This window comes from Halichoerus grypus, chromosome 4, assembly GCF_964656455.1.
Source record: "Halichoerus grypus chromosome 4, mHalGry1.hap1.1, whole genome shotgun sequence".
Lineage (NCBI taxonomy): Eukaryota > Metazoa > Chordata > Mammalia > Carnivora > Phocidae > Halichoerus > Halichoerus grypus.
In genome coordinates, this window is record NC_135715.1 from 62,407,708 (window position 1) to 62,426,375 (window position 18,668).

At 35.2% G+C, this 18,668-nt stretch overlaps 1 protein-coding gene across 3 annotated transcripts in view; it reads right to left on the bottom strand.

The window, feature by feature from the left end:
• Positions 1 to 18,668, bottom strand: part of COG6 (component of oligomeric golgi complex 6) — an 88,706-nt gene that overhangs the window by 22,850 nt on the left and 47,188 nt on the right. The gene's annotated exons all lie outside the window — the stretch shown is intronic.

Sequence of the window (18,668 nt, forward strand, 5' to 3'; positions counted from 1 at the left end):
GATTGTTGCATCTAAACTACGGGTAGAGTACTAGGCACTTAGTAACTGGAAAGTATGCCAAGTTCATTACCCCTACTTGCCAGCATCATGATATCCAAGAAGACGTCCCTGTGAATTTTTTAAAACACATTTTTCTGAGTACTTATAATATTAATATAGACAGATTTTGTTTTATTTATAAAATCTCATACTTAGAAGTCCATGTAAGAGACTATAGCCTTGTGGGTGCCTGGGTGGCTCAGTTGGTTGGGCAACTGCCTTCGGCTCAGGTCATGATCCTGGAGTCCCTGGATCGAGTCCCGCATCGGGCTCCCTGCTCGGCAGGGAGTCTGCTTCTCCCTCTGACCCTCCCCTGTCTCATGTGCTCTCTCTCATTCTCTCTCTCTCTCAAATAAATAAATAAAATCTTAAAAAAAAAAAAAAAAAAAAAAAAGAGACTATAGCCTTGTGTCAGATAGAAAGGTGTAAGAATTTATAAATATCTGGATTTATATTAAGAATGTTTTATATAGAAAAGTTAATACATAAGTGACATCAGCAGAAATGGCGAAGTATGGACCTCTGAAAATCCTCCCCTCCTTCACAAAAGCAACAAAACCAAAAAATATAAGACATGCAAAGAAACAAAAAAATATGGTCCATGCACAGAAAAAAAAAAAGTCAATAGGAACTTTCCCTGAGGAAGCCCAAACATTGGAGTTACTATTCAAAAACTTTAAATCAGCTATTTTAAATATGTTCAAAAAACTAAAGGAAACCATGTTAATGAACTAAAGTATGAAAACAGTGTCTCATCAAATAGAGAACATCAATAAAGAGATAGAAATGATAAAAAAAAGTAACCAAATGGAAATTCTGTAGTTGAAAATCTCTAAAATGAAAAATTCACTATAGGGATTCAATGGCACATTTGAGTAGGCAGAATAAATGATCACTGAACTTGAAGATAGGCCAATTAAAGTTATCCAGTCTGCAGAATTGGAAGAAAAAAAAAATGAAAGAAAGTTCACAGAGCTTCAGATACCTACAGAACACCATCAACATAAGTACAATGGGGATCTTAGAAGAGAGGAGTGCAGAAAGAATATTTGAAGAAATAATGACAAAGACTTCACAAATGTGATTAAGACAAAACATTAATCTAAACATTCAATAAGCTCACAAACTCCACACAGAATAAACTTAAATAGATCCACACTAAGACACATCACAATCAAACTGTCAAAAGACAGAGAATTTGAAAGTAGGAGAGAAGTAACTGATTATGACAAAGGAAGCTCGTAAGATTAACAGCTGATTTCTCATCAGAAAACATGGAGGCCAGAAGCCACTGGATGGCATAGTCGACGGCTGAAAGGCTGTCAACAAAAGATTTCTATATTCAGTAAAACTATCCTTCAAGAATAGTCGACGGAGAAATTGACATTCCCAAGAAACAAAAACAAAAACTGTTCACTAGGAAACCTGTTCCACAAGAAATATGGGAAATCCTTCAGGCTAAAGTACAGGGACACTAGAGATAACTTAAATTCATATGAAGAAATAAAGAACACCAGTAAAGGTTCTGACATAGATAAACACAAGACAGTATTAATATACTTTCCATTTGTAATTCCTTTTTTCCCTTATTTACAGGACAACTGCATGAAGCAATAATTATAATTCCATGTTAATGAGCACATAATGTAGAAAGATGTAATTTGTAACAATAATAGTGTGAAGGAAGAGGAAAACTAGGCTATGTAGGAGTAAAGCTTTCATGTGCTATTGAAAGTAAGTTGGTATTAACCTGAACTGTTATAAATTAAGATGTTAATTGTAATTCCCATGGCACCACTAAGAAACTAACTACACACACAAACTTTCACTCACATATATTTAAATAAATAGTAAGGGAATTAAAGTAGTATACTAGGAAATATTAACACAAAAGAAGGCAATAATAGAGGGACAGAGGAACAAAAACAGTTAAGACATATAAGAATAGCGAAATGGTACTACTTTATCAGCAATTAAATTAAATATAAATGGATTAGACATGCCATCTAAAAAGCAGAGTGGCAGATGGATTTTTTAAAAAGAATAATCCTACTATCTATATGCTGTCTTCAAAGAAACACTTTAGATTTAAAGACACAAAAAGGTTGAAAGTGAAAGGATGGGAAATGATAAACCTTGCATACAAAAACCAAAAGAGTTACAGCAGCTATACCGATTTCAGACAAAATAAACTCTGAAGACAAAAATTGTTACTAGAAACAAAGAAGGGTATTTTATAATGTTATTAAGAAGACATGACAATTACAAACACGTGAGCATTTAACAACAGAGCCCCAAATACATGAAGCCAAGTTGAAGCCAAAATTGAAGGAAAAGTATCTCTCATGGCAAATATTTATTTCAAGTTTCACATCTCTTTCAGTTTTATTTCTTTTTTTGTATTAAATTCAAATTGAATTAAGAAAGACTCCAGAATACGAAGTCATCTCCTATAAAAGTATTTTCTATTCATTCATCCAATTTAAAAAGATATATAAAATGTTAAACTGATGGCAATGAGGGGCACCTGGGTAGCTCAGGCAGTTAAGTGTCTGCCTTTGGATCAAGTCATGATCCCAGGGTGCTGGGACCGAGCCCTGCACTGGGGTCCCTGCTCAGCAGGGAAACTGCTTCTCCCTCTACCACTCCCCCTGCTTGTGCTCTCTCTCTGTCAAATAAATAAAATCTTAAAAAAAAAACTGATGGCAATGATGGTTATTTAAAATTATTTCTAAATGAAGGAATTTTTAAAAACTTTCATCTTTGTGTTTTTCTGCATGGTTTGAATCCTTATCATGAATTTATGCATATCAATTTTACAAAAATAGAGCAATCTATCACCCAAACTGAATGAAACGTGTCAACCTGTTAATAGCAATTAATTCAGGATTAACAAGGGATGGATGACCATTATTTTGTTCTTTGTGTTTTCAAATGTTTTAAACTAAACAATTTGTTATTAAAGTAAGTGTACTTAAAATTTTAGAAATTTTAATTAGAATATACAGGTATTACATATACATGCATGCATATACATAATATAAAATGCACAGAAGCTAGTCAAATAAAAAATGACTCAGGAATCTTTAGATAAGTATAAATCAGTAAGATTTGCCAGCACTCTAACAGCTTTAATACAGAAATAGGCAGCTATATAAACCAGAGAAATTTGTGTGTGTGTGTGTGTGTGTTTGTGTCAGTTTCCCAAAACCTTTCATAAAAAGAAAAAATAATAACCAAGAATTAACAAATCCTCCAGGGAAGCTTCAGTACAGCTACATACACTGTATGATTAAGACCCTAATGTTTAATGTGCAATTTTCTCTTCTAAGTTATAAACAATAGTATTATTTGGAAACAAACAAACAAAAAAACCTTAAAGATTATCTTTCAAAAATTCATAGTTTTTCAATTGCCAATCAAAACAGAAGGCCGATGAGAGAAATCTTATGTACCAATAAGAGCTGATGAGAAACCTCTTTTTACCCTCTTGAATTAAGGTCTTTAAAAGCTGTGCAAATTTAAAGCAGAAGTCATGCCTCTGTTAGCAGAGCCAATGATAAATGATACAAGTACTACTTGAACTCACTTAATTCAACAAACTGACATTCTGTGAAGCGATTTTACACACATCTATCAGATCAGCAATAGCTCAGAATCACACTTCAAAGGCAAAGTGAGAATTATGGCAGTTTCAGATAAACACGATTTATAATTTTATAATAATGTAGTAAAAATAATGGATAGAAAATTCAAAGAAGAAAAACATCTAATTAATTCAATTTAATTTCATCCAAGTGAAATGTATTTCTAATGGTTAAACTTTATACAAGATAGTGTGGTATTGGTGCAAGGACAGACAAACCAATGGGAGTAGAATAAACTTTATAAAACAAATCCACACGTTTATGGTCTTGTGATTTCTGACAAAGTTTCCATTGCAATTCAGTGGGAAAGGCTTGCCTTTATAATAAATGGTGCTTGATCTACTAGATATTCAAATGGGAAAGATTTTAACCTTGACTCCTACACCTCATGGCATACTCAAAAATTAATTTGAGATGGACCAAAGACCTAAATGTAGAAGCTAAAGCAACGAAGTTTCTTAGAAAATACATGTAAGGATAACTTAATGACCTAGGGCAGGAGAAGATTAAATGACTAAAGTTAGGATATAGGACAAAATTAAAATGAAGAACTTCTGTTCATCAAAATACACCATTAAGAGAGTGAAAACACAGGTTAAAATTGGGAGAAAATATTTGTAATGCTTATTTGTACCCAGAACACATTTTTTAAAACCCTCACAAATCAATAAGAGAAATACAGATAATCCAGTAGAAAACTGGGTAACAGACTTCAAAATACACTTCACAAAAGGGTAATCCAGCAACCAATAAACATATGAAAAACTGTTCAACATCATTAGTCTTCAAAAAAGTACAAATCACAAATGAAATACCACCACACAATTTCCACAATGGCCAAAATTAAAAAGATTAGCAATATCGAGTACTGGAGAGGATGTAGAACAACTGAAATTCTCACACATTTCTGGTGGATTAAATTGATACAAACACTTTAAAAAATGAGTGGCAGTACCTACTAAAGCTATCAGTCCTATCACCCAGATATTCCATTCCTGTATATACACACGAGAGAAATGAGAACTTACATCCATCAAAAGACATGGACAAGAATATTCATAGGATCCTTATTGACAATACCTAAGAACTGGAAACAATCCAAGTGTCCATCAATATACTGTGGTGTATTTATATAATTGAATTATTACACAATAATTTAAAAATGAACTACTGTAGACCACATGGATGAATCTTATAGATATGTTAAATGAAAGGAGTTAGATCCAAAAAAGTTCAATTGTATCAAGCTATTTATGTGAATTTAAATAGCACACAAAAACAGGAAATAGAAGTCAGATAGTGGTTTACCTTCGGGGTTACTGAGAAAAGGCATAAAGAAGCCTTCTGAGGTGCTGGAAATGTTTTATGTCTTGATTTGGGTGGAGATTAATGAGCATATACAAACAAAAAATTCAACTAACTGTACACTTAAGATCTGTGTACTGTCAGTTACATCTCCACTTAAAAAGAAAGTTCATTTGATACTTCTGTTTATATTTGTAAACACTGAGAATCAACAGTGTTTTATAAAAATATCCAAAATTCATAAACAAAGTTACCATTAATAATTATTAATGTACAAAAGCGCTTTATGAAACACAATTCATAACTATGTACATTTTCCAACTGATAAAGTTGAACTATAAAAAATTCACTTTTAAAAACATTTAGTCTACTGAAAATTTCACATTCCATATGTTAGAACCTCTCTTTTTAAAAAATGTATAGAGCTAAAAACTAAACAGTTATTCTTCCTGTAACTGTTCACCATGACACTTTTTATCCCTGATATAGAGAGGTGCTCTTTTTTAGAAGCACCATAAAAATTCCAAAAGCTGTTTTTAAGACATCATTCCACTGTAAACTTTAGTTCTGTTTTTTCAAATACCTTCCATTTAAGGTCTTCTAATTTTCTGTTCTGTAGTTTCTTAGAAGGCCACTCACCCATCTTCTTTCAAAAATAAAAACAAAACCAGCAAACCAAAAAAAAACAAAACAGAAAAACCAAAAACCCTCCTATTTTTAAACTCATTTCTTCATCTTATATATAGACTCCTTCACATACATGTATGCTCTAGCAACTGACAATAAATAGAACTGAAGTGTTTTTTAAAACCATTTTACTGAGGTATGACTGATATAACAAACAGCTGTATTTATTTAATGTATATAATTCGATGAGTTTGGAGATCCGTATACACCCATGAAACCATCATCAAATTCTAAGCTGTAAAACATATGCATCACCTCCAAAAATTTCCTCTTGTCTTATATTTTTACTTATGGAATTAAAGTTTTTAAGTCGATAAAAATATCCACAATGAATCTTAAAATGCAAACTAACATCTGTTTGAAATAACTTCAAATAATTACAACTTTTTATTTCACATAACTTTATTTAAAATTTAAAAAGCATTTTAGCTGAAAATACTGTTTTTGTTTGTTTTTCCGAACAGAACAATCTGTAAGGAATAATGTAAAACTCAAACTATTCATCTAGAACAGCATTTCTCAAACTTTAACATGCATACGAATGAGCAGGGAATCTTGTTAAAATGCATATTCTGATTCAGTAGGTCTAGGCTAGACTAAGATTTCCGAATGTCTAAGAAGCTCAGAAGTGAGGTCCAAGCTGCTGGTCCATACACTACACTTTGAACAGTAAAAGGAGGTTCCGAACACTAACTTAATACTAGAATTTAAGTCACAATTCATTTAAAGGACCATTTAGTTTAGTTCCCCCCCCCAGAGATCTAGGTAAATTAACCCTATTAATTTGATTTGGGTTTCATGTTTTTTAAAGATTTATTTTATTTATTTGAGAGAGAGAAAGAGAGAGAGTGCCTGTGCACACACCAGTGAGTGTGAGTGCGGGGAGGGGCAGAGGCAGAGGGAGAGGGCAAGCAGACTCCCGCTGAGCCAGGAGCCAGAGTTAGGCTAGATCCAGGACCCTGAGATCACGACCTGAGCCAAAACCAACAGTTGGACACTTAACTGACTGAGCCACCCAGGTGCCTCTGATTTGGGTTTCATTTATGACATATCATATACTTTTAAATTAGAATTGTCCTATCGCTATAGTGAAATATAGCAAAATAGTGAATATAGCAAATGTCTGTCTAGCTTAAATTGATATGGCATTGTGTATTTTGCAGCATAGATATATATAGAGAGTTCCCAACTAATGACGACTCAAAGTAGAATTTTTTGACCTTACAATGGAGTAAAAGCAATATACATTTAGTAGAAACTGTACTTCAAATTTTGAATTTTGATTTTTTCCCCCAGGCTAGCAAGCTGCAGCTCCCAGTCAGCCACACAACCACAAGGGTAAACAACTGATAACCATTCTGTACCCATACAACCATTTTGTTTTTCACTTTCAGTACAATATTCAATAAATTGCATGAGATATTTAACACTTTAATTATGAAATAGGTTTTGTGTTAGATGATTGTGCCCAACGCAGGCTAATGCAAATGTTCTGAACATGTTTAAGACAGGTTAGGCTAAGCTATGATGTTCTATAAGTTAGGTGTATTAAATGCATTTTCAACTTTTAATATTTTTAGGACATAAACCTACCATAAGTAGAGGAAGATTGTATTACCTTTAGACATTGCTAGGTTTGCAGTTACGAAAGTTTCAAGACAGCCTGATAAGGAAGGGAATATACATACTTGACTACTTAAGTGCTTCAAACTGCTTTGTTAGGGAAAATGTACAACTGTCAATAAAATTATGTCCTTGAATTTTTTTTTCATGGTGAATAAAGAATTAGTTCCGAAATATGTCTTTTTAAAAGCACAGAAGGACGGGCGCCTGGGTGGCTCAGTCCTTAAGCGTCTGCCTTCCGCTCAGGTCATGATCCCAGGGTCCTGGGATCCAGCCCCGCATGGGGCTCCCTGCTCAGCGGGAAGCCTCCTTCTCCGTCTCCCACTCCCCCTGCTTGTGTTCCCTCTCTTGCTGTGTCTCTGTCAAATAAATAAATAAAATCTTTAAAAAAAAAAGAAGCACAGAAGGAATCATATAAAGAGTTCATTTCTGGCTATGCCTTCATTTTAAAGGTTATTCTTCCCAACAAATTTACTATCCACTTAAAATTTTATTAACAAAAATTTCCGCTTGGGTGCTTTGCTGATGAAGACCATTCTGAGTAAGTGTTGTTTTCTTTATAAGGCCAGAATCTTTTTAAAAGAATTGAATGATTTACGAGATGTAGAATAAGAGAAAGATATAACTAATATAAAATATGGAACATTAAAATTTAATGAAAGAAAGATAATTCTTGAAAGAAACCTGAAATGGCTGCAGATGTAAGCAACATTCAAGCTGTAAAAAGTATCATATTCCAATCTCAACTTAATGTTAAAATATCCCTAAATATAGCCCAATTCATATCTGAGAAAAACATTTCAGGGCACAATTACTGATAATGGTAACAAAAACCAAAAATAGTCAAAACCCATGCACTGCTATAAACTCACGTAACTTGTACTTAAAATATTCAAATTACAATTACTTTCTTTCCCTGTTTATCCCCTATCCTGTTCTAGGTTTTAATTGAAAGATGCCATCCCTTATTATCCATTTTATTTTTCTATTTTATTATCCATTTTATTTTCCTATTTTCTTGCAACTTTCATTTTAACTTTATAAGAGAAATAAAACACAGAAGAACTTAGTAGTTTTTTGAGTAAAAATAAAATAAATGGGTAACCATTTGGGAAAAATAAATAAGATCCTTCCTCCCCAGCATGGACAAAAATAAACTTCAGGTAGATTAAAAATTTGATGTAAAAATGAAACCACAAAAACACCTAAGAACATGAATCTAAATAATTTTATTAAATAATCTAACATTTTCCCATTGACAGATGCTAACTTTATCACATATTAAATTCTAAGTGTATTTTCTGATTGTCCAGAGTTTTTAAGCATCACATGCTCCCAAGGGAGAAACCATATAGAAAAACTTGAGACTTTGCTATGTAAAAATTAAAAGTAAATTTGTTAGAAAATACTACAGGCAAATTTAAAGGCAAATGATGACTTGGAGAAAGTATTTTTAATAAAAATGACAGTTGATATTCTTTACACATGAAGAAGAGAAAACAGTTAAGACAAAACCCAGTAGAAAAATGGCAGAGGACATAAGCAATTCACAAACAGCCAATAAACATACTTTAAATGTTCATTCTCAGTAGAATCACTGAAATCCAAATAAAAAAACAGTGATACCATTTTTTGCTCATATATTGGCAAAGATATTTTAAAATGTCTATTATCCATTGTCAACAAGAGCTGGCAGTTCAAGTAGGAGGAAGTATGGTAGATTTGAGGAATAGGTAAAAGAAAGGTAAATGGGAGTCGCCGCTTAAGAACATGTAGGACTGCCATTATGGCGGGCTTTGCTGATGTTGGAAATGGTGAATTTTAGTGAATCCACTCTGCGTGGTTACATGATTTTCTTGAGCAGTGCTCAGCAGTCAGGGTATACAAAAGAGAAATTGAAAAGCTGAATTCAGGGTGTTTTTGCAAAGGAAGGATGGTAAAATGAAAAGGGTGCAAGAGATAATAGGCTAGCAGAAAACGAAGGGAAGGAGTCATTCTTGTAACCAGTATTTATTAAGTCCCATGTGATTTTTTCCTTCTTTCTTTATTTACCTATGTAACCATCTTAACCATTTGTGTGTATGTTTGTGTGTCCAATATTAAGTGCTCACTAAATGTTGGCTATGATTTGTAAAAGGCATCATTCTGATCAGTCATTCGTTAACTGAAATATAATACACTTTTTTCCCTTTTATTGAAATATATAATTAACATATATCATGATTATTCATTTTAATGCGTACAGCATTAAGATCTGACTTATATATTTTGTGAAATGATTATAATAAATTTAGTTAACATCTACCATATCATTTAGATTCAATAAAAAGACATGAAAAAGAATTCTCGTAATGAGAACTCACAGGATTTACTCTTTTAACAACATCATACAGCAGTGGTAACTACAGTCAACATGTTGTACATTATATCCCTAATACTTATTTATCTTATAACTGCAAGTTTGTACCATTTGACCATCTTTCTCCAATTCCCCCTCCCTGCAATCCCTGCCTCTATAACCACAAGTCAGACCTCTTTTTCTGAGTTTGGTTTTTGTTTTGTTTTTTGGATTTCACATTTAAGATCATACAGTGTTTGTCTTTCCCTGTTTGACATCACTTCGCATAATGCCCTCAAGGTCCATCCATGCTGTCACAAATGGCAGATTTCCTTACTTTCTTATGGCTGAATAATATTACAGTGTGTGTGTGTGTGTGTGTGTGTGTGTGTGTGTATACCACTTATGTATCTGTTGATGAACGCTTAAGTTGTTTCCATGTCTTGGCTATTGTAAATAACGCTGCTATGAAGGGGGTGATTTTTTGAGTTAGTGTTTTCATTTCCTTTGGATATATTCCCAGAAGTGGAATTGCTGGAACATATGGTAGTTCTATTTTTAATTTTTTGTGAATCCTCCATACTGTTTTCCATAGCAGCTGTACCAGTTTATGATCCCACCAACAAGAACAGAAGTATTCCCGTACCTCTACATCCTCACCAGCATTCGTTATTTCTTGTCTTTTTGATGGTGGCCATTCTGACAGGTCTAAGGTGGTGGTATCTCATTGTGGTTTTGGGTTGCATTTCCCCATAATTAATGATGTTGAGCATCTTTTCATGTACCCACTGGCCCTTCATATATCTTCTTTGGAAAAATACATATTCATGTTCTTTGACCATTTGCTAATTAAATTGATGGCTTTTTTCTATTGAGTTGTATGAGGTTTTTTTAATACGTTTTGAATAATAACCCATTATTAGGTATATGGTTTATAAATATTTTTTCCCATTCGGTAAGTTGTCTTTTCACTTTGTTGATGGTTTCTTTTGCTGTGCAGAACTTTTTAGTTTGATGTAATCCCACTTGTTTAGTTTTGATTTTATTGCTTGTGCTTTAGGTGTCATATCCAAAAAAGTCATTGCTGAGGCCCACGTCAAGGAACTTTTTTTTTTTTTAAAGATTTTATTTATTTATCAGAGAGAGAGAGAGAGCACAAACAGGGGGAGCAGTAGGCAGAGGGAGAAGCAGGCTCCCCACAGAGCAAGGAGCCCAATGCGGGTCTCAATCCCAGGACCCTGGGATCATGACCTGAGGTGAAGGCAGCCGCTTAACTGACGGAGCCACCCAGGCGTCCCAAGGAACTTTTTTCCTGTATCTTCTTCTAAAAGTTTCATGGTTTCAGGTTTCACATTTAAGTCTTTAAATTTCACTTTGAGTTAAATTTTTGTGAGTGGTATAAGACTGAGGTGAAGTTTCATTCTTTTAAACATGAGTATCCAATTTTCCCAGCACCATTTAAGATACTCTCTTTTCTCAATTGAGTATTATTGGCTCCCTTGTCAAAAATTAATGGAATGTATATACATGGGTTTATTTCTGGGATCTAGATTCTGTTTCATTGTTTCATTTCTCTGGTTTCATGCCAGTATCATATACTGCTTTAATTATTATAACTTCATAGTATAGCTTGAAATCAGTAGGTATGAAGCCTCCTGCTTTGTTCTTTCTCAGCATTACTTTGGCTTTTGGGGGGGTCTTCTGTGGCTCCATATAAATTTTAGGATTTTTTTTTTTTAACTTCAGTAAAAAGTGCCTTTGGAATCTTGTTAGAGATTGTGTTGAGTCCATAGATGGCTTTTGGTAGTATTTACATTTTTAACAATATTAATTCTTTCAGTTCATGAACACAGAGTACCTTTATATTTATTTCTGTCTTCTTCAATTTCTTTCACCGATGTCTTAACAGTTTTCAGAGTAGAGATCTTTTCCCTTCTTGGTTAAATTTATTCCCAAGAATTTCATTGTTTTTGATGCTATTGTAATGGCATTGTTTATTACTTTTGCAGATAATTCATTGTGTACAGAAACACGACTGATTTTTTAAAGATTTTATTTATTTATGAGAGAGAGAGAGAGAGAGCAAGCTCGAGCAGGGAGAGGGGCAGAGGGCAAGAATTCCAAGCAGACTTCATGCTTGAGCACAGAGCCCAGAGCCCAACCTGGGGCTCAATCTCACGACCCTAAGACCATGACCTGAGTCAAAACCAAAAGTTGGATGCTTAACTGACTGAGCCACTTAGGCACCCCAGAAACTATTGATTTTTATTTGTTGATTTTGTATCCTGAAATTTTACTGAATTTGTTGATTAAATCTGTTTTTATTTTAGTCTTTTCTATACATAAAATCATGTCTTTTGCAAATACAGACAAATTTTACTTTTTCCTTTTCCAATTCTTTTTTTTAAATTTTTTTATTGTTATGTTAATCCCCATACATTACATCATTAGTTTTAGATATAGTGTTCCATGATTCATTGTTTGTGCATAACACCCAGTGCTCCATGCAGAACATGCCCTCCTCAATACCCATCACCAGGCTAACCCATCCTCCCACCCCCCTCCCCTCTAGAACCCTCAGTTTGTTTTTCAGAGTCCATCGTCTCTCATGGTTCGTCTCCCCCTCCAATTTCCCCCCCTTCATTCTTCCCCTCCTGCTACATTCTTCTTCTTCTTTTTTTCTTTCTTAACATATATTGCATTATTTGTTTCAGAGGTCCAGATCTGAGATTCAACAGTCTTGCACAATTCACAGCGCTTACCAGAGCACATACCCTCCCCAGTGTCCATCACCCAGTCACCCCATCCCTCCCACCCCACCTCCCACTCCAGCAACCCTCAGTTTGTTTCCTGAGATTAAGAATTCCTCATATCAGTGAGGTCATATGATACATGTCTTTCTCTGTTTGACTTATTTCGCTCAGCATAATACCCTCCAGTTCCATCCACGTCATTGCAAATGGCAAGATCTCATTCCTTTTGATGGCTGCATAATATTCCATTGTATATATATACCACATCTTTTTTATCCATTCATCTGTTGATGGACATCTTGGCTCTTTCCACAGTTTGGCTATTGTGGACATTGCTGCTATAAACATCGGGGTGCACTCCAATTCTTTTTTTTTAAAGTAATGTCTATACCTAACGTAGGGCTCAAACTTACAACCCCAAGATCAAGAGTCACACACTCCACTGACTGAGCCAGCCAGACACCCCCCTTCCTTTCCAATTCTGATACCTTTTATTTATTTTTTCCTGCCTCCTTGCTCTGGCTAAGACTTCCAGTACTATACTGCATAGATGTGGTAAGGGTGGACAGCCCTGTCTTAGGAAAAGCTTTCAACCTTTATCTGTTGAGTATGGTGTTAGCTGTGGGCTCATAATTTATGGACTTTTTGTTGACATACATAACTTCCATACTTAATTCAAGGGCTTTTTTTAAAAAAAATCACAAATATGTTTTTGTCAAACGTTCTTTCTGCATCTATTGAGATGATCATGTTTCTTTTCTTTCATTCTATTTGTGATGTATTAGATAGATTTGGGTATGTTGAACCACCCTTGCATCCCAGGGATAAATGCTACTTGATCATGGTGAATGATCCTTTTAATGTGCTGCTGAATTCAATTTGCTAGTATTTTATTGAGAATTTTTTCACCTATATTCATCAGGGTTATTGGACTGTAGTTTTCATTTCTATTAGTGTTATTTTCTGGCTTTGGTATCAGAGTACAGCTGGTATCACAAAGGGACTTTGGGAGCATTCCCTCCTCTTCAATTTTTTAGAAGAGTTTGAGAAGGACTGGTGTGAATTCTTTAAATGGTAAAATATACCAGTGAAACCATCTAGTCTTGGGTTTTTCTTTGTTGAAAGATTTTTGATTACTGACTCAATTTCCTTACTCGTAATTGGTCTATTCAGATTTTCTATTTCTTTTTTGCTTTTTAAGATTTTATTATTTATTTGACAGAGAGAGAGAGAGCACAAGCTTTTAGTTGTTTTTGCCAGATGGTGCTAGGAGCCAGGCTTCACAGCAGGTGGGGCTGTGACTCAGCTCTCTGCCTAGGGAGAAGGTAGGGAGGGGTCTCTCCAAGCAACTCCCAATTTTCCCAAACAGGCTTCTCAGTTGAGAGCTACCATCAGCCTCAGGTGAAGCTATGGATTAATTCCCCTACATGGATATAGCAGGTGAATGGTCCATGCCAGAAGCAAGCAGCTCTGCTTATCCATTTCTAGGCTTGAGTGTTGCTAGGTTATGCACTATCAAGTGTTCCTGCCAGCCCTTCTAAGTCGATGGGACAAACAGTCATGCTTTGGAACAGAAATGACTACGACTCAGCTCCCTTTCATAGGTGTGGCAAACCAAGATCTAATGCCATCAAAACTCTTCAATTCAGGATCCAAATCAGGCAGACCTAAACCTTGATGAGGTCACTGGTCAGAGTGCACCTCTGAGTTGGTTCTACAGATGGGCAAAACCACTGGTTCGGACTACTACTTGGGCTCTACAGGTATGAACTTCGTCTGCCAAGATCTGAGTGCTTGTTTCAACCCCCACTCCACTGCTCCATCAGTCAGAATCCCAGTGCTTGACACCTCAAAATTCCCCTGTAATCCCCATGGGGTAAGAATAGCATAGGAGCTCCCATGAAGCAACACTGGGGAGGCTAGATGTCCACCCAGACTCTCTTTTCCCACTGGAGGAACCACATGCTTGGTGGGGGGGCTGTCTGTATGGTGCTACTCTGAGCTGGATTGGGGGGAATATATAGTTAGCATGTAGCTACTTCTCTTATTCTTGTATGTCTTGATCTCTGTGGTGCAGGGGGGTGCTTCAGTGTCACTCCAGAGTTCTAGGATTCTCTCAGTGGTGCTTTGCCCGTGAAGAGTTCTTGTGAAAGGGAGCAAAGCCAGGAATGATCTATATCACCGTCTTAGTGACCTCACCCTTCCATCTTAACCATTCTTAAGTGTACAGATCAGTGGTACTAAACATATTCTTAACACTGCACAACCCTTATCCATATCCATAACTCTTTTCATCTTGTAAACTGAAACTCTATACCCATTAAACAATAACTCCCTATCCCCCCGCCTTCCCAATTCCTGTCAGTTACCATTTTACTTCCCGTCTCTAATTTTGCCCACTGTAGACTCTCATATAGGTGGAATCATATAGCATTTATCTGTCTTATTTCATTTAGCATACTAATCTCAAGTTTCATCCATATTGTAATAATGTCAGAATTCCCTTCCTTTTCAAGGCTGAATAGTATTCTGCTATATATATATATTGCTTATCTGTTCATCCATTGACAGACATTGGCTGATTCCACATTTTAGCTATTATGAATAATGCTGCAATGAACATATATAGCTACACAAATATCTTTTTGAGACCCTGTTTTCAATCCTTTTGGACTCCCAGAAGTGGAACCGCTGTATCATAATGGTAATTCTATTTTAAATTTTTTGAGAAACTACCATATTGGTTTCCATAGCACTGCACTATTTAACATATCTACCAACAGTGCACAAGGGTCCCAATTTCTCCAATCTTGCCAACACTGCTACTTTCTGGGGGTTTTTTTGATAGTAGCCTCCTAATGGGTGTGAACCCATTAGACCCATCCTAATGGGTCTTATTGTAGTTTTGATTTCTATTTCCCGAATGATTAGTGATGTTTGAACATCTTTCCTTGAAACTTTATTGGCCATTTATATGTCTTCTAGAGTCTTCTTTTTCTCTTAGTCCATCTAACTAAAGGTTTGTTAATTTTGTTGACATTTTCAAAGAACTATATTGTGGTTTGACTGATTTTCTCTATCGTTTTTCTAATCTCCACTTATCACTGCTCTAATCTTTACTATTTCCTTTCTGTTAGATTGGGTTTAGTGTATTCTTTTCTCATTCTTTAAGTTGTAAAGTTAGTTGTGGATCTGATATTTTTCTTGTTTTTTAATGTAACTGTTTATAGCTATAAAGTTTCCCCTTGATACCACTTACACTGCATCCCATAAGTTTTGTCATGTTGTGTTTTCATTTTCATTTGTCTCTAAGTGGTTTCTAATTCCCTTGTGATTTCTTATTTGATCCATTGGTTGTTAAATTTCTACAAATTTGTGATAAAATTCCGAGTTTTCCTTTAAAAAAAAAAAAAAAGATTTTATCTGACAGAGAGAGAGCGCACAAGCAGGGGTGATCGGCAGGCAGAGGGAGAGGGAGAAGCAGGCTCCCCAAGGAGCAGGGAGCCTGACGGGGGGCTCGATCCCAGGACCCTGTGATCATGTCCTGAACAGAAGGCATACACTTAACCAACTGAGCCATCCAGGTGCCCAAATTCCGAGTTTTCCTTTTGTTACTAATTTGTAACTTTATTTTGTTGTGGTCAGAGAAAATAATTTGTATCATATCTATCTTTTAAAATCTACTGAGATTAATTTGTGGCCTAATGTATGGTCTACCCTGGAAAATGAGGCAGTGTACTTCAGAAGAATGTGTATACTGTTATTTTTGTTGGGTAGAATGTTCTGTATATGCTGTTAGATCTGGTTGGTTTACTGTGTTACCTTCTGTTTGGCTGTTCTATCCATTAATGCAAATAGGCTACTGAAGTCTCCAATTATTAATGTAGATCTATTTCTTCCTTCAATTCTGTCAGTTTGAGCTGATATTATTATAGCCACATTTGCTCTCTTTTGGTTAGTATTTGCATGGACTTTTTCCTTCCTTTCACTTTCATTAGGTGTCTTGTATCTAAAGTAAGTCTCACGTAGACAGCAAACAGTTGCATCTTGTGGCTTTATCCATTCTGCCAATTTCTATCCTTTGACTGGAGAGTTTAATCCATTTACATTTAAAGTAAATATTGATAAGAAACTTACTCCCATTGTTTTGTTATTATTTTCTATATACCTTATAGTCTTCTTTTGTCTCTCATTTCCTTCATTACTATCCTCTTTTAAGTTGGTTTTTGCAGTGAATAAACATTTAAATTTTTTTTCTCATTTCCTTCTGTGTATATTTAGCTATTTTCCTTGTAGTTACCATGGGGATTACATTTAAGGTCTGAAAATTATTTAACACTCTAACTTGAATTTATACCAACTAACTTCAATAACATACAAAAAACTCTGCTTCTTTACAGCTCCATCTCCACTCTGTCAGTTGATGTCACAAAATATAAATTAATAATCATTTTAAATGATTAGCCTCTTATGTAGAAAAAATATGGAATTACAAACCAAAGTTACAACAATACTAGCTTTTAGAGTAAATAATTTTTTAAAAAGGTTTAGTCTCTTAAATCATAGAGAAAACAAAAAGTAGAGTTCAAACCTTTGTTACAATACTAGCTTTTTTTTAAGATTTTATTTATTGAGAGAGAGAACACAAGCAGGGGGAGGGGCAGAGGGGCAGAGAAGCAGACTCCCCACTGAGCAGGGAGCCCGATGTGGGGCTTCATCCCAGCACCCTGAAATCATGACCTGAGCTGAAGTCAGATGCTTAACCAACTGAGCCACCAGGTGCCCCAGTACTAGCTTTTAATTGCTTATGTATTTCCCTTTATTGAGATCTTTATTTCTTCATAAAGCTTGAAGTTACTGTCTCTTGTCCTTTCATTTCACTCTACAGGGCTCCCTTGAGCATTTCTTTGCAGGGCAGGTGTATTGGTCATTAATTCCCTCAGCTTTAGTTTATTTGGGAATGTCTCACTTTTGTGAGAGAATACCCTCACTTTTGGAAGAGTTTTGTCAGATAAAGAACTCTTAGTTGACTTTTTTCCCTCCTTTGAGCACTTTTAATATATCTGCCACTGCTTTTTGGCCTCCAAAATTTTTGAAGATAATCTGCTGATAATTTTATGTGACAAGTGCTTTTCTCTTGGTATTTTTCAAGAGAAATTTTCAATTTTCAAATTATAATGTAATTATAATTACAATGGGTCTTGATATGGGTCTCTGAGTTCATCTTCCTGTAGTTTGTTGACCTTTTTGGGTATGTTTACATACATATTTACCATCAAATTTGGGAATTTTTCAGCCATTTCATCAAATATTCTCCACCCCCACTCAGCCTTCTTCTGTGACTCCCACAATGCATACGTTGGTCTGCTTGATGGTATTCCACAGGTCCCTTAGGCTTTGTTCACTTTTCCTATCTTTTTTTCATTTATTCCTTGGATTCGGTAATTTCCAAAGTCCTGTTTTCAAGTTTATTGATTCTGTCTTCTGCCTGCTAAAATCTCCTTTGAATCCTTATAGTGAAATTTTCATTTCTGTTAATGTACTTTTCAACTCCAGAATTTCTTTGTGGTATCTTTTTAGGTTTTTACAACTCTTTATTAATATTTTCATTTTGTCCATACATTGTTCTCTTGATTTTGTCCACATCTTCCTTTAATTCTTTGAGCATCTTTAACATAGTTGTTTTAAAGCCTTTGTCTAGTAGATCTAGTAGATCTACCAATAGATCTTCTATTTTTCAGAAACAGTTTCTGTTTATATTTTTTCCTCTGAATTGGCTTACTTTCCTCTTTCTTTGTATACCTTGTAATTTTTTTGTTGAAAACTGAACATTTCAATGTAAAAATTTGCTAACTCTGAAAAACAGATTCTCCCCATTCCACATGGTTTACCATTTTCTGTTAATGTTTTTGGTTTTTTAAAACTGTTATCACTGTACCAAGGATCAGCCTGAGATGTAACCTTAAGGTCTTCTCAGTTCTCTTCTGAGCTGCTCCATTCCCTGGACATGTGTGGTTACTTTCTAATCATCCTTGTGTATGGAGTTGCTTTTGAATTCCTACTCTTTAATGTCTAGGCTCCCAAAAAGGGGAAAAAAAGAAAAACTAATGGGGTGGGAAAATTGAAATTCCCAGGAAGTCACTCTAGCCTGAGGAGGTGTTTGCAACAATGGGGGAAGTGTAAAAACAATGGCCCTCCTCTTTGCACCTGTGTGATCAGAGCACAGATCCCCCTGAGGTTTGGAGGACAGTCTCCTTTTTGCCAACCCTGGCTCAA